At 38.3% G+C, this 18159-nt stretch overlaps 1 protein-coding gene across 1 annotated transcript in view; it reads right to left on the reverse strand.

Moving 5' to 3' along the window:
- The window catches only part of NUBPL (NUBP iron-sulfur cluster assembly factor, mitochondrial), a 297899-nt gene that overhangs the window by 30633 nt on the left and 249107 nt on the right, over positions 1-18159 (reverse strand). Inside the window, exons 13-15 of the mRNA XM_073800566.1 lie at positions 8430-8559; positions 5803-5891; positions 2335-2628 (exon numbers count right to left, since the gene is read on the reverse strand). The gene's annotated coding sequence lies outside the window, so the exon portion shown is untranslated. The remainder of the gene's footprint in view (positions 1-2334; positions 2629-5802; positions 5892-8429; positions 8560-18159) is intronic.

Below are 18159 nucleotides of genomic sequence, written 5' to 3' on the forward strand. Positions count from 1 at the left end.
AGAACAAATACACAATAATGCCCTAAGAGAAACAAAATGTGATAAGGAGAAACATTTTAAAAAGCAAAAAGAATCTGGATGATGCCAGATTGTGGGAAACTCTGAAGAGTTCAACAGAAAATGAGAAATACTAAAGATATACAAGGGAGCTTGAATGTATAGGTAAGAGTCCCTTCAGAAGAGAAGCCAAATTGAAAGAAAAAATACTAAAAACTGTAACTCAAGAAAAAAAATCTTCTAAAATAAAAAACCATTATATATAGAATGGATAAATAGCAAGGTCCTACTGTATAGCACAGGAAACTATATTCAATATCCTGGGATAAACCATAATGGAAAAGAATGTTTTATATATATATATATATATATATATATATATATATATATATATATATATATATATATATGTATAACTGAATCACTCTGCTGTACAGCAGAAATTAACACAACACTGTAAATCAACTATATTTCAATAAAATAAATTTATAAAAAATAAAAAACATATATTTGAAATACATACGGAAAAAAACACACTATGTTCCTGAGAATATCAACCCCAAATGATCAACCCAATATGAGGCCGTATCTGGAAGGGAAGGGAAGGAACAGGAAGGGAAAATTGTTTGGGCACCTAGAAAAAATAATACGTGAATTATAAGGGAAAGAAAATGAAATTGCCATTAGTTTTTGTTTTTGTTTTTTTTGCGGTACGCGGGCCTCTCACTGTTGTGGCCTCTCCCGTTGCGGAGCACAGGCTCCGGACACGCGGGCTCAGCGGCCATGGCTCACGGGCCTAGCCGCTCCGCGGCATGTGGGATCCTCCCGGACCGGGGCACGAACCCGTGTCCCCTGCATCAGCAGGCGGACTCTCAACCACTGCGCCACCAGGGAAGCCCTAGTTTTTTTTTTTTCCCCACAGCAATGCTTTTTCCCAGAAGGAAGTAGAGTAAGATAGTCAAAGAAAGAAAGTATGAATCAAGGATTTAATATCCAGCAAAACTCATTTTCAAGTATAAAGGGTACAGACAAACTTAGCAACATGCAAGGACTCAGGGAATACTACTCCTAAGACCCTTTCCTGAGAATGAGCTTCGGACAACCAAGATGGCTAGCACGGCACTGATATAAGGACTGACGGTGGACATTACATACAGTATATTTTACCTGTGGAACAAATACTGTGTGAGGGCTAAGAAACACTGTAGACAAAGTGCAACTATGAAAAAATGGGGGAAAGTAGATGCAAATATATGCATAGATGTATATATGTATCTACAGACACATCCCTTTCCTAGCTGTGTTTGCTGAAAAGGCCTAGACACAAAGACTGAGCATCCCTAACACTAGATATGGTTTTAAAATGTAATTTCTCACTAAAAGAACCTGGGGCTCATTAGAGAAATGGTAAATTCCAGGTATAATGTGATGATTTGATATAGATGTGATAATTTGAGTTTCAGTAATAATAAATGCAATGTATTTAAGCAAATAATTATATTTAAATCCATAAGTTCTTAAATAATCTCTTAAAAAATGAATTGGTCAATTTTGAGGTATGACAGGGAACTAATTCATGAGAATTAGTAAATGAAGGGAAAGAAACGCACATTTATCTTTCTTTCCCTACATGAACTATACCATTGATTAATCAATAATAATGAAGAATCTCTTTATAAATGTATTCCAACTAATAAATGGAAAGAAAGGATAGAATTAAAATAGCATCATTTTGCAAATCTAATGAGTTAAAGAATGTACACATTAAGCATCAAAGTTGTTCCTATCATTAAAAGAGAGACAACCAGATATCACGTGCCTCCTATGATCTTACCAAATACCACCTAAAATCTTGCCCAAGTGAGTCTGATCCAGGGTCTGGATCCAGTTGCCAATTTTCAGGAAATACAGAGGACATGGGAACATGTTGCACTGCACCAAGAGACTGCAATCAGCACAATCCAGATTTGGGGAAACTCTAAAGATCAAATGGCCTGGATTCTTGTGTACAGATTTTAAGGAAAAGAAAGGGACAGAGAGGAAATCTATAAGTTAAAAGAGACTTAAAGACACACTGAATTTTTTAAATAAGCAAGACTAAACTATAGTGCTAAGGATGCACATATGCAGGAGAACACTAAAAAACGCAGCGAAGTGATTATAATAAAGTCAGGATATGGTTACTTTTGGGGGGAAGGTGGGACTTCTGGGTGGGTGTATTAGTCAGGGTTCTTCAGAAAACAGAACCAACAATATATTTATAGATACATACATACAAATCTATCTATCTATCTATCTATCTATCTATCTATAGATTGATTACAGGAATTGACTCACGAGATTGTGGAGGCCGAGAAGTCCCACGATCTGCCATCTGCAAGCTGGAGAACAGAAAAGCCAGTGGTATAATCCAGCGTGAGTCTGAAGGCCTGAGAATCTGGGGACCGATGGTATAAGTCCGAGTCTGAGTCCCAAAGCCTACGAATCAGGAGCTCCAACGTCTGAGGGCAGGAGTGGGTGTCTCAGCTTAAGCAGAGAGCAAAGTTGTCCTTCCTCTGCCTTTTTGTTCTATTCAGGCTCTGAATGGACTGGATGATGCCAGATTGGGGGAAACTCTAAAGGTCATATGGCCTGGAATACATAAATTTTAAGGAAAAGAAAGGGATAGAAAGGCAATCTGTAAATTGAAAAGGACTTAAAGACACATCAGATTTTTAAAATGAGCATTGGTAAGGGCAATCTTCTTCACTCAGTCTACTGATCCAAATACTAATTTCTTTCAGAGGCACCCTCCTCACAGACACACTCAGAAATATATCATGTTTTACCCGCTATCTGGACATCCCTTAGCCCAGTCAAGGTGACACATAAAATTAACCATCACAGTGGGTGACAAAGTCCTATTTATTGACTTGACAAGAATGTTCATCTCAGAATAACTGTCATACAATCGTTTTATGTTGTTTTCTGTATCTGTGTTTTATAATAATAATAATATCATATTATTATAATAATAGCCCACCTGAAAGGGCTCTCCACCCTCTGTGGGTGGGAGAAGAGCCTGATGTGAGGTTAGGAGATGGGAGGAATTCCTCTACAATGTTGAGGAAGCAAGCAGGAAGCAAGGTGGCCCTTCCCAGTAGGCTGATGAACCACCAGCACATTTTTGGATTCTCCTTACCACGTGGGAAATATCACTGGACCTTCCTCGAGAGAACTATTAATTAATAATACTGGATAATTATTATTTTTAAGTCAGGAGCTATGCAAAAAGTACTTTAACTCAGGTTAGGAAAGCTCAAACTAATTTCACAGACACCTTTTTTGTTTGTTTGTTTGTTTTTCTGTGTTTTTTTTGCGGTACGCGGGCTTCTCACTGTTGTGGCCTCTCCCGTTGCGGAGCACAGGCTCCGGACGTGCAGGCTCAGCGGCCATGGCTCACGGGCCCAGCCGCTCCGCGGCATGTGGGATCTTCCCGGACCAGGGCACAAACCCGCGTCCCCTGCATTGGCAGGCGGACTCTCAACCACTGCGCCACCAGGGAAGCCCCACAGACACCTTTTGAAATAGGTTGTAAGTGCATGAGGATTGGAAAGGGGGTGTATGACTTTCTGGAAAAAGCGAACCTTGTTCTAGCCCTCACCGTCAAATCCTGTTTCACCTAGAGCTGTGGTCAATTCAACTGAGTGTACTACTGTGCTACGGTTATCTAATTCTTGGTGATTTAAAGACTTTTAAAATCTGTAAAATGGAAACATTTCATCCAATTAAAAAGAAAATTTCCCATCGCAAAAAGCTTATTAGCCACTAGAATAAATGACTAAAGGAAGTTTTGCTATCTCTTTCCCATGACAGCTCACAGAGCCGTCTGCTCAGAGTCCCCCAGGTTCAGGCACACGTGGAGACAGGTCTGACAGATGTCTCTTTGGTGTCTCCCAAGGAGATTATGACTGCACTGTCACTGCCCAGGTGTGATGGCCATCACAGGAAGGCAGAAGAGCATGGCGGCTGGAACACAGACGTGTGTCAGAAAGACTTAAGTTCAAATCCTGGCCTTGGTCACTTACTAGCTCTGTGACATGGGGCAAATTAATTAACCTTTCCAAATGTTTGTTTCCTCATCTATAGAATGAGGGTAGTGATCACAACTATTTCATTAAGTTGTGTGAGAAATGAATGTAATGATGGATGTAAAGGGCAAAATACCTGACACACACAAGAACTCACTAAGTGTGAGCTATTCTATCTTTATTACTATTAACGTCAAGGTCATCACCAGAAGGATAGTCTGTTAAGGAAGAAAATACTTTAGACCAGTGGTTCTCAAAGTGTAGCCCCCAAACCTGCATCATCTGCACTTGGGGACTTCTTAGAAACGCAAACCACCCCCCTCCCTCCAACTCCAGACCTACTGAATCAGAACCTCTGGGGTAGGGCCCAGCGATGTGTGTTTTAACAAACCCTCCAGTAATTCCAGGCAAGCTAGAGTTTGAAAACCATTGATCTCATTCCATCGTCTGTTGAAGCCTCCTGTAAACTTTTGCAGCCAGAGAATTTGAAATTTTCAGGAAGCCTGCTAAAATTTTGTTTTATTGACTGAGCACAATCAACTTGAAATCTAGCCTTGATTCTATCAGCCAGTGATGCTGAAGAGAGAATCCCTGCCTGAAGTCTCACTAGCTTTATAAGTACACTGAAAGCAAGATTGTGGATTGTCATCTATGTGTTCCTCAGCATCTCACACGCTGTCTGACAGGCTGTAGACACTCGATAAATATTCATTGCCTGAACAATGAATGAAGAGTTAGGAGAAAGACTGGAGATGATTATAGCATTCCACCAGCAGATAAGTGCAAATCTAAGGTAATCTAACTTAGGATTTTGCTTTAAAATACTTGCTTTCTAGAACTCAGGGGACAATCATCTCCTTGGCTTAGTCAGCAATGTAAGCATATCTTATTAAAATGTACGACTTCCAACTGAAATTTGAAAAAGGGATCAACAGTGATTTTAAAACCTTTTAAATAACTAAATTCCCACTGAAACTGAATTTGGGGCAGTACTCAGTTAGCCCTTGGATTAAAGAGACAACCAGAAGAAAACAAATGGACAAAGAAGGATTTCAGCTATTGTTTTAAATGCAATTCTGGGGCTAGACCCTGAAAATAAAGAGAGGGAAATTACTTTCTCCCTCTATGTATGTATACACACACACACACACACACACACACACACACACACACACACACACACACACATATATAATACATGTATATTATAATAGAAGCATAAATGATCCTTTATACCCTGAAGCAAGACAAAAATCCAGATTAATCAAAGGAAAATAAAAAGACTATACTGAATATAATTTATTAAGGCAGGAAATTATAAAAATTTTGTTTAAGAAGGTTTCAATAATTCCAAATTTCAATTAATCTGCCTATCTCATTAAACTAATGTATTTAGAAAGCAGCAGTCATTATCTAGTTGAAGCACCACATCTTCACATAGAAAAATATCTTTTCCTTTAAGATATAGTACCTAAAACTAACAAGTGCAATTCTGGGAGGCACAGGAAAATTAAATGCAGTTTGGCACCCATACACACCTAGTGACTCTACAGAAAAATATTAAAGTGATAAAAAAGTGCCAGCAGCAGTAATGCCAGGATCATCCATATTTATTTTGCTTCTTGTATTTGACCATCTATCAGTGTGAAGAGCCCTCAGTAAAAATGAATGGTTTTATCAATATTCTCAGCAAAACATATTTGGTTTCATCATTGTAAGATCTACTGCCACCAACCTTGAAAGTTTGGTCTCCTGGCCCGGGGACACTGCCTCTCTTGCAGATCAGTATAATCTGATGAAAAGCATATATTATCTAGAGCAGCTCTATACATTAGAGAAAAAGAAAAAAGAAAACTGGGTGACTGACAGCAGTTCCTTGGTGGCACCTGATGAAATAATGCAGCATTAACTAATGAATTAATAGGGATATTGGACCTATCATTTTTTATTTTGGGATTAGAAGTAATGGAAGACCCTCAGGCACTAAAGAAGCAACATCCATTCATTTGTAAGTAGGTTGAGAAAGATAAGAGACATCCCAAAGAGCTTAACTTACTCTCAAGGAGAACTTACTGACTCATACTTTCATCCGTTCAGTCATTCATTTAGTTCTCTGTAATTCTGTACTTGGGTGTGCCTTTAGATTTACTTTAGTATTTAAAAAGTAGGACAATTGACTTGTCCATTTTTCTCTGCATTCTATTGACTCTCTTTTTGGTGACTGCAAACTTTTCAAGGATTTCCTTCTTGTGAGACATTTAGAAACCTCTCTAATCTTTCTGAAATTAATAAAAATAGTTTAAAAATATTCCTCTTTTAAAATTTGACAACGTTCCCTCCCTTTATTTTTCCACTTAAAAAAGTTACTTATACCCTACAGCAGTGGTTGTTCACAACTGTGATAATGGAAGAAAAACTCAATACTCCTTAAAGAGTCACATGTCTGCTGAATCTTTGCACAGTTAAGGAGAATATAAATTTCTAATACTGAAATTATGGAATTTGGAAGCTGAAGAATATAAAAGGTACCTAAGAAAGAAAAAAATGCTCCAACCTCCACCACTATGTAATGACTCCCAAAGCTCTGTCTGAAGCCCAGTCTCCTTTCTGAGCTCCAGGCTGGACACAGAGCTGCCTTCCTGACACTATCATTCTGATGGTAAAGAGGTCTGCAAGGTCTTCTCACACACAAACACACACACCCACACACACACGGCATTTGCCATCATGAATTCATGAAATGGCCTTTTAAGAGTGGGCCTTTATACGGGAAATGAGCTGGCTTCTCCATCTAGAGATAGACTCAGGAGATTGTATCAGCAAACGTTTTCTTCCATGCCTGTTTCTGATGCCAACCAATGTTGCAAATAGCAGATGACAATTCTGATCCTCCCAGATGCTAGCAGTGCAGTTAGGAGCTGTCCTCACTACATGCTCCGCTTGCTGGCTAGCATTTGAAGGAGCAATTTTATTACTTGCTTGGATTAACTGATGAATATACACGCAGAGGTCTTTTTGAGAAACCTTACTTAACAGTTCTGCAGAAGCTATGCCTTTGACCCAAAGAATAAAATGGGTAGTCAGTAACTACAGAGGTGTATTCCAATACTTCACTATTGGCTCACTAGCACCTGAGTCTCTTCATTAGGGATGAACCTCAGACCACCAACAGCTGGGCAAAGATGACGAGAGATTACAGGACAAAAACTGAGAGATGGCTGTTACTGCCACAAGCTGGGACCTATCTCTGATGTGTGTATGTAATTCCTGCTGTAACAGGGTCTTTTCAGTTACACATAATAAATCCCCTCGTTTAAATGACTGGGATTAGGTGATCAGTACTGTTCCTTTTGCTTTAGCAACCTATAAGATGAAATGTGAACTCACGTAGCCTCGAGGGAAGGGAGTAAGTCAGGCTGTATGATCAAGGCCTAATAAAAACCCCTCAAGACGTTACAATGGTTACACATGCTCCACAGGCACCTGAGACTTAACATGGCCAAAACCAGTTACCATCCTCCTCCTAAAATACCCTGTTTCTCTTCCTACTGCCATCTTTCCATGACTGGTACCATCTGCCCAACCACATCTAGACACCATGTCCTACCATTTCTAAATCCTATTTGATTTACCACCCTGAGTTGTTGGGTCAGATATAGTAGTTGAAAGTGAACATTTAGCAGGTGAGGCAAGTTGAAAGATGGACTGGACCACCGTGAGGAGGCAGGGGAAGTCAGGAGGAGGTGGTAATGCTCTCTGTCCTTCAAAGAGTCCTAGGTAGTGAGCTAACCATTTCCGGCCTATATGGGTGGAGCATGTGTGTCTGGAAGAGATCCAAACTGCATGTCCCCCTCCACAGAGACCCTCTGTACTGACATAGTTTTTTTCAACGGCTTCTTGGTACACTGGTACACCAGAAGCTGTCAGGAAGTCCCCTTGGAGACTGATAATTGCTGCAAGTATTGGCTGGCTGCTGAGAGACTAGTAGTGAGAACTACAGGATGTCATGTTCCATGTGGCACCACCAAAGTCCTGAGAGACTCTGCAGTCCTGGCTACCGTGCTGTGTAGCGGAGTCCCAGGGACAGGAATTGAACGCAGGCCTCTCCAGCCACTGCCACCTCCTTCCTCCCTGAATACAGCAGCCACCAGAACATGTGACCTTGAGAAGTGTGAAGGTCAAAGCCAGCAAGTTGAGTTCAAACTAAGCCACTGGTTAAAGAGACAAGCTGGAAAATGACAGTTAGAGAATGGAGATGTGGGGCAGGGAGTCAAAGCACCAGGAAAGTCAAAAGTGAGAAGAGGCAGAGCTGCTCTGGATGAATTCTGAGGACAAAGTGTGAATGCCTGTTGGGATCTTTACCTGCTCCCAGGATTCTGTTATTGGGCAAGCCAAGATCGTTCAGGTGGTTCAGACAGGGAGCAGAGCAGCAAGTTGAGGTGGTTCATGCTCAAAATCCACGATTCCACTGTGTTGTAATAGGTAAGCTCATCTGCGGAGGAAGAGAGACTGGGATGGGTAAGAGATTCCCCAGAACTGTAGATGTCTGAAATAGCCTCCGTGGGAATGGAAAGGGAGTTGACCAGGGACACAGAAGCAGCACCCAGCAACCCCGGGGACCCCGCTGAAGCTGGAAACCACAATTAAGTGTAGCAGCCTTACACTTGAGTGTGTGGTTTCCTACAGTGCTGCTGAGCAGTTTCAGGAGAGGGAGCCAAATGCAGAAGTTATCAAAGCTTTGCCATGAACGAAGTAGGGTACAGTGGTTATACAACATAAGGGAGTGAGGGAGAAGCAAATGAACATTTACTGGGTAGGTCTAGATTGGAGAAGAAAAGTGAGGGTTATTTCTGTTTCAACTTGGCTGAGCCAGAGTGCCCGTTTATTTGGTCAAACGTTATTCTGGATGTTTCTGTGAGGGTGTTTTCAGATGAGATTAACATTTAAATCAGTTAACTTTAAGTAAAGCAGATTGCCCTCCATAACGTGGGTGGGCCTTAGCCAATCCGTTGAAGGCCTTAATAGAACAAAAGACTGACCTCCCCCAAGCAAGAAGGAATTCTGCCAATACACAGCCTTTGGACTTGAACTGCAACATCAGAGTTTTCCATGGGTCTCCAGCCTACCAGCCCACCCTGCAGATTTTGGACTTGCCAGCCTCCATCAGCATGTGAGCCAAGTTCAGTAAAGGTAACAGAATGTGGGAAGAAGAAGAATGGTAAATTACTAAATTCACAGTTAGGGGAGTTTCAGAGTTCAGAAGCAGAGCAGATCTGAATGAGAACAAAGTCAGGAGAGTGGAGGCAGAGAATGAGGTGCAGGTGCATCTGTGGGCTGTCTGCCCACATGCACCCTGAGGCAGTGCACTCAATGAGTGTGGGAGAATGGAGAGAGAAGACTGAGAGCCAGGGTGCCAGCAGACAGGGAGGGCTGCCTGCTCACATTCCAATGGCTCCTTATCACCTCTAGGGAATGGCAGGAAGCCCTTCATGACCTGACCCTTCGCCCCTTGCTGGCTCACCTCTGCTCAGCCCCAGGCCAGCCCAGCCTCAGCCACCCTGACTTTCTCATCCGTGGTGTGGAAGACTAAACTCTCAGTCTTCAAGCCTTTGCACATTCCATTCTTCTTGCCCTTCTTGGAAGGGCAATCAACTCCTCGCCCTCCCCCCACCCCATTCACACTGGCAGCTTCAAATGAAATCAAGAAGAATTCTCACCTTGACAAGCACACCTAATAAACCCAAGACCATCTGGGCAACAGTCTCTTAAAAGGTCAGGAAAATTTCTTCCTATACTCAGTAATTAGCTGTACCTTGAATGAAACAAACTGCACTTTTCTGTGGAACTGCAAGTTCCACAAATCCTTTAAAAACTTTCAGGCTGATCAATCCAAATCACATCCCAGGATTTGAGCTTTCCAGATTTATTGATAATTCAGGTAGCATCAGAGAACTGCATTAATTACTTGCAAAGATGATAACAGGTGGCAACAGAGGGACTCACCTCTAAGCTCTTCATTATCTGCAGGCCCTTGCCCATTGCCAGACTTCGAATCTCAATGTTTAGTGCAGAGACATGCTTTCTGCCTTGATTTCTTTTCCTACTCTTGATTTCCCCCACTATAGCCTCTCTTGAACTTAGTACTTTATCTAAAAAGTGGTAAATAAAACATGAGCCTGGTTTTAACTTTTAAAGCATAAAGTAGTTCAATAAATAGAGGAGTGGATGGATGTTCATCAATTACAGTTGATTCATGGCTTTCCAACTGATATCTGGATCAGAGACTCTGGCAGTGAACTTTAAGGAACCAGGAGCTCTGATTTCTTTCTTTGGCCTGAGAAAAATTCACCCCTTTGGCTCATTTTCTTCCCTCCATAAAGATTGTATGGTGGTGGGGAGAGACCTTAGGGGACTGGAATAACTCCATTCAAAGTGGTCACCCTTGCATGTTTGCTCATCTTCCCAAACCATTGTCTTCAAGTTCTCCCTAGTAATACAGACAACAGCATCATTACAGAGTCACACTGATGAGCAGAGTTGTCCACAGGTGACCCTTCTTTTTACATTAAGCAAGCTGAAGCTCTTAGTGGCAGACACAAAATATGATTCCTTGCTTTCTTAAACTAAACGCTCTCCTTCTTTAATAAACTCCTCATTCACTGTGAAATTGAAAACACAGCCTTTTCCTGATGACCAGATGGCCTAGCAAACTTAATCAATTCAAGCACTCCACACTTCCTCCCCACTACCCTCCACAGTGGGGAAATCAAGAGGCAAACTCCTTATTCCTCCCAGATGCCTACCTCTCTCGAGGGCTTCCCCCAATCTTTATTCTTTAAAAAGAGCAATGGAGTAGGGAGAAAGCAAATATTTCTTTAAAGCTCTAAAATAAATCTTTCAGAGGAGGGTAACAGTAAATGAATAAAATAAATGAGTCAAAATTATACCTTGACTAATATTTAATTCAACAAGAATGTCACTTACGGTTATTCTAATTTATCTGGTATAGCTGTTTCAATTACAATTTCCCTTCAAATTCATATCTAGTATTCCAGACAGTAAAGCAAAGAAATTCTGATGGGTAATGTAGGGCAATGTGAGTAGAATCTTACCTCCATCAGTTGATATCCACTTAATACTATGGACTGTTCCAGCTAATAAAAGCTTATCATGATTCCTGAGTTTCTTTGGGTTTATTTTTCTTTAACAATCTTACCTAGGCGAATTTATTGAACTTCCCAAACCTATTTCTTCTACCCGAGGAAATGGGTACCTTAGGCTTACCAATATATGAAAAAATAAAGGGAAAGAAATTCATATTGGTAAGCTACTTTCCTGCACAGATAAATTGACTACCAAAAGGAATTATTCCCACAGTTAGGTCTCTCACATCATCAGGAAATGTACCCTCTCCTCCTTCCTCAACCAGTTTTGGAGATGGTGACTAATGTTCTTATTTACATGGGAACTGATATCTCCTTCATTTATTGTTTAAAATAGTAGCATGTTAGGGTTGCTATGAATTGTAAAGGAAAATTAGCTTGCAACAAGGAGTTTTATTAACAGAGTTGTGAAGTGAAACCAAAACTGAAGTGGCAGCAGCTATTCTGCATTTGGAAAATATGGTCTCAGAAAATGTACAAGCAAGTCACATACACACTTGTTTCTAAAAGCTCAGGACACTAAAGCGTTCCCAAAAGCATGGCAATAAAGCCATCATTCAGAAATAAAAGTGGATTATACAGGTTCCCGCCTAAACACTTAGGTGGCATATTTTCCCATCCTTTCAATATTTCATTTGATAAAAAGGCAACTTGACTAAATAGCTCCTGTGTCCTATTCTTTACTAACAGGAAGTGGTTATTATGAATCTTCATTTTTTATATTCATTGTAAAATGTAGTTAATTGGAAGCTTTAGATATATACAAAAGGCTTGTTTATATGAAAATTCCTCCCTAGAAAGGATAAGAAATCCTCCCGGTTCAACAGAAAACAATTACTCACTAATTCAAGACAGTAAAAACTCTCTCCTCACCATAAAAAGGCATAAACTAATAAAAAGTTTTGATATTTTTGTTTATTGGTGATTTTATGCATACTATTTATAAAAATTGGTTAGTGCAGAGGGAGACTAAATAATGTTAACTGTTTCAAGCAGTAGTCTGAACGCTAATTAAAGAGTAAAGAGATAGACTTAGAACAATGTTTTTTCCCTCCACAAAACATTTTAACTAGAGGGTCATAGGATATTTATTTTAAAACTTTCTAATCAGTAAAAGAAACATTTCCTTGGTGCAAAAAAGGAACAAACATCACCCAACATTCCCTATAAATTCTTCAGCAAGGAAAATTGGGCGTAATAGAAAAAAAAGAGCACAGATTTTTGTTCCTAAAATAAACTTTATGCAATCACAGGAAGCACTTAGATCCCTTTTTTTCCTCCTCTTGCAGGAAAATGAAACAATCTCTGGGCCACAGAAAATAACACAAGTTTTAGAAAATCCCTGTGGTGTGAGAGAAAAAAAACTTCAAGTGAATCTCTTCTGAGTCCCATCAATGATGTAAAGGACAACAGATGTTCAAAGACTCAGGTACTTCAACAAGAAGTAATTGATTTGTACTGGTGAGAGTGATGACTCCATCCGAGGTTCAGGAAAACAGGACAGCAGAGAGTCACACACACAACACTACAATCAATATGTCTACACACAACTAGCTCCTGGCTTCATTTTGGCTAAAACAGCAAGTGTAAGAAGAGTAATGATGGCAAGAAGTGCAGAAGAAAAGAAGCATAAGAAGAGGGGAAGAAGAAAAAAGTGGATAGGACTATTTTATTTTAGATTGCCAGCAGGTTCCACTAAAAATTAGTAAAAATATGGGCATGCCAATCATGGATGGGGCAATTTAAGAAAAATCAATTCATAACTGTGGATACATATGCAAAAATTCATACACTGCGATTGGGTAGAAGAAAAAGTTTATAACATTTTCATTAAATTTAATTATAGGTGTCAAGAGAATAATATAATACTTTCTGCCTTAAAAGTACTTTTTCTTAGAATATCCAGTTAGGAGGGTATTTTTGCCATTGCTACAAAGGGCACATTAGTAGGCAAACATTTGTATAATCCCACCATAGACTTATCAATTAAGTCCTTCTCAGGATGAAAGATCAAAATATAGTTTATACAGAGTAAATCAGGAAGAACTTCAGACTTTATAGAGATTTCTCCCTCTGTGGCTTTAATGTAAAAGGTGATTCCACAAAATCTTTTTAACACCATCTATTTGGGCTGTGACATTCCATGACCACACCTTGAATTTAACAGGTGAGAAATAGGATAACAAAATAAGTTGCATTCAATAGATTAAAAATGTAGTTTCACATGACTTTTTAGACTGTTGGGTTTTGGAACAGCAACTAGGCAGAATGAACTGCTAAATCATTTACGGTGCCAAAATACACATTTCACTTCCTCATGCTCTTCCATCACCCTTCTCCAGCCCTGGTTCCCTTAGGGAGCTCTTCCTGTGATGGTTTTCCAGCTGGTCTCCCTACTTTCCCAGATTTTGTTACTGAATTCCCCTCCCTCGTATCCCCAGCCCATCACCATGGCCCTCATTTCCTACATGTGGCTGGATCAACCTTTTAAAAATATGGCTTCCATAAGTCACTTCCAGAGTCAAGAACTTATGAGAGCCAGTTTCTTCGTTACCTGACAGAGATAGCTGACCCATACATGCACAAACACGTATGCATGTGTGTATGTTTTAATGCAGGTTGTAGCTTTCCACGTACTTTTTAACAACATAACCCAGGGATCATTCCATTTCAGAACATATGGAGGTGCCTTTAGTCTCTTTCATAAGCTGCATGATACTCCACTATAGGGATGTTCCACAATTTATTTAACAAGGCTCTGTGGAAGGGAAATGGGTGGTTGACTGAGCAGAAGGAGGAAATATATTTTTTTCTACAAATGATATTTTTAAGGTTACATCATACACTCAAAAGAATATGTACAAGTGAATATGAACAAGAAACAAAACAATATCAGTGACTCCACCCATCCTCCCAAGTTAAAAAAAAACAAACTAGTTTACCAACACTGTATTTACCTTTGTGTTCCTTTCATGCCTCACTCCCCTGTCTCTCACCCTAAAAGTAACTCTTCCCTGATTTTAATGTTTATCATTCCTATGAGTTTCTAAGAAAATTTTATCACATATGTTTATATTGCTAAATCAGAAATTAGTTGGTTTTGCTTGTTTTTGAGTTCTATAAGATGTCTTTGCAAAGGTGTTGCTGAAATAGGATCTCCATACTGTAAACAGTCTTCTGTAACTTGCCATTTTTGCACATTATGTTTCTAAGATTCATCCATTTTTAAAAAGTAGTTGTAGTTCATTCATTATCACTGCTGCAGAATATTCTACTGTGTGACTACACTACAATGAATTTATCCATTCTTCTATTGCCAGACATTTGGGTTATTTGCAGGTTTTTGCTACTCCGAACAGTGCTGCTATGAACACTGTTATATGTCTTCTGGTGCACATGTGCAAGAAGTCCTCTAGGAAATACCAAGAACAGAGTAGTAGGTTATGTGACTGTAATATTATAACAAAGTGTTCTTCAAAGTGGTTGTTTACCGTTTTACCACCAATGTCTAGGATATGTCCCTTCTAATACTTGGTTTATAAGACTTCTTAATTTTTACAATCCAGTGAGTATAAGTGGCCTCTCATTGGTTTTGATTTGCATTTTCCTGATTACTACTGGCACTGAGCTGCTTCTCTTATGTTTACTGGCCATTCATGTTTTCTCTTCTGTGAAATGCCTGTTTTGTTTCTATTGTCTAGTTTTCAATTAAGCTATCCTTTTTAAATTTTCTTACTGATTTGTAGGAATTCTTGAATTCTTAGGAATAACTAGTTATAGGCGCTGCAATATGTTCTCTCAGTTTCCAGTTTATCTCCTCAATTTCTATATGATGTCCTTTACCAAAGAGACATTCTTAATTTTAACGTAATGCCAAATTTATCAATCTTTTCTTTTCTTTTGTATTTGTTTAAGAGATTCTACACTCCTAAGGTCACAAGGTCCTATATTTTCTGCAAAATTTTAAATTTTTACTTTTAAAATTGATTTTTATATGGCATAAGGTAGGGATCCATTTTTTTCTGTCCCAGCACTGTTTCCCCAATGATCTGCAATACCCATTTTGTCGTAAATCAGATATTGAAATATGCACACACTGTTTCTAGGTTCTCTATTTGTCAATTTTCTATCTTTTATTAACACCGTCTTAATTACTGTCAGTTTATAGTGTCTTGATATCTGGTAGGACAAGTTGGCCTCCTTGTCTTCCTGCTTATTTTTCTTCTTCTTCAGGAGTTTCTTAGCTATTCCTGGATCTTTACTCTTCACGTAAATTTTGAAATCAGTTTGTTAGGCTCTATTAAAAGGGAGAATTATTTTTCATGGAATTTCTTTTTATACCTTTAAAATTTTGTCTGTAAGGCATGTATTATAGATAAAAATATTTTTTTAAATCTTATGACTGCTTGTTGTGTCAAGGTCGAACTGCACTTCATGTCATTCAAGGCTCTCTGTAATCTGATCAGTTTTTCCCATCCTATTATCCTATTACCCATGGCATCCAAATATGAAACTACATCTCTAAGTAGGCTAGTTTTCCCACAGCTCCCCAGGAGACACTATATTCCGCCCACTTACACCCATTTCTTTGCTCATATTATTTCCTCCTATTTAATCCCCTGTTCTTCAAACCTGATTCCAGATCTTCTTTCTCCAACCCATTTCCCTAAAACTACTAATGTACTTAGAGTTCAGCTCTTATTCATTTTAACATTTACTTTGTGATAGCTTAGTGTCCTCAATTAAAGTAGAAGCTCCCTATGGACAAGTATGGGCTGGGAAACAGTTGAAGAAATATTTTTGATTGGTTCTTCTCAATGTTAAATGGATTTTAGACTAATCACTATTGTTGACCTTTGGGTCCAGTCACAATAAGGCCTTTTAGTTTGAATATCTTGGCTTTCTTTTGTACTTGATCTCGGTAAGTAACTAGATTAGTGAACTACAAGAGAAAGCCAGTAATTAATGGAATTTATTTGCAAGGAACTTTTACAACATAATTAGAAAATACTTTCATCCGCAAAGACAGCCTAATAGCATATTCTCATGGTGGTTTACAATGTATCTGTATACATGTATACAGATGTATACATCCATCTGAAGAGATGATAAAGAAACAAGTGTGTGAACCATAATTAAATCCATTAGGCACAGTGTGAGAAATAATGTTTAAACAACAGTTCAACAGCTGCAACACCCATATTCTACAAAATGTTTTTTTAATGCTTGAAACAGATACAGTTAAAGATAATTTATTGTTCCTATTTTATATTTCAAAATAAATAACAACAAAAAAATCATTATTGCTTGATACATTCAATTTGTAAAAGACAACTGATGTTATTGTAGAGGTCCAAACTAACCTACAGTATTAAAATTACTAAAGGCATGGGGTATAAATGGGCTAAAACAAAAAATAACAATGACAGAAATTTAAAATATCTACAAAAGATTAAAAATAATAAAGACTAGGAAAGCAGTTTGCAAAAATCTTCAAAAACACAACCACTTTTTGTCTTCTTTTTAAATTAAAGGATATTCTTTTGTTTTAAACATCCTTTATGTATTAATCAAGTTATCTGTTGTTATAAACCTGACATTCCTGGGAATAAAAGTCAGCTACTTTTCAATTAATAAGTTGAAAGTATGGCACATCAATATTTATATAGGCCATCTAATTTCAGACGTTAACAAGGTTTTCAAAGCATTGATATACTTTAAACTGAAGATTGGGTTTAAATGTTATTATTCAAATAAGAGTTTCTGATTAGAAAAGTGGTATATGACCAAATTCTATACTATACTCTATATAGACTTTAAGCCAAATTATTTAAAAATAGCTTTAAATGTGAAAACAATTTGCTGCTTCAGGTCATACAAGCAGATGTGCCAAAAGTAAGAAAAGAAAGCAAATTATTGAACTGATTATGCTTCAAGTTTCCATCTGAACTCCAAACATCAGTAGTCACTCAGACTGGCACAAGGAAGAGACAATGCTCATCTAGTTGTTCAAAAAGGTATCTTTAGTTAAAAAAATGAAGAGAGACTTTGAAAAAGGGATTTGAAAACAACTATACATGGCAACTGTGACATTTCAGGCATTTAAAAAGGGTTATCTTCTTATAAAAATACTATTCTGGAAAGTATAATCCAATATCAGAAATCAATTCATGAATACATCATTCTTTTTTTACTAACCTTATTGAAGTATAACTGATGCACAATAAACTGAACATATTTAAAGTGCACAACTTGATGAGTTTTGATCTAGGTATATACCTGTGAAAACTTCACCATAATCAAGTTAATGACCATTCCGTTACTTCCCAAAGTTTCCTCATTTCCTTTTTAATCTGTCTCTCTCTCCATACCCTTTCTCTCCCAGTACCCATCTCCAGGCAACCACTGATCTACTTTGTCTAGTAAAGTATGCATTTTCTATAATTGTATGTACATAGAATCACACAGGTTGTACCCTTTTTGTCTGCCTCATTCATTCAGCACTATTATTTTAAGAGTTAATAATTCATTTTAATAATTCACTCTCAAGATTTAATAATTCATTTTAAGATTTAATAATTCATTCCACTTTATTGCTAAGAAGTATTCTATTGCATAGTTACAGACAATTTGGTTTATCCATTCACCTCTTGGTGGACATGTGAGTTCTTTCCAGCATTTGGAAAATATAAAATAAAGTCGCTAGGAATATTTGTATGTAAGTCTTCATGTGGATATATATTTGTTTCTCTTGGATAAATATCTAGGAGCAGAAGAGTTCGATTGTATGGTAAGTGCATCTTTAATTTTTTAAGAATGTGCCAGACTGTCTTCCAAATGTAAATGTACTATTTTACATTCCCACCAACAGTGTATGAAGGTTCCAGTGGATTCACATCATCATCGACCCTTGGTGTGGTCAGTCTTTC

This window comes from Tursiops truncatus, chromosome 2 (genome assembly GCF_011762595.2).
Source record: "Tursiops truncatus isolate mTurTru1 chromosome 2, mTurTru1.mat.Y, whole genome shotgun sequence".
In the NCBI taxonomy this organism is placed as follows: domain Eukaryota; kingdom Metazoa; phylum Chordata; class Mammalia; order Artiodactyla; family Delphinidae; genus Tursiops; species Tursiops truncatus.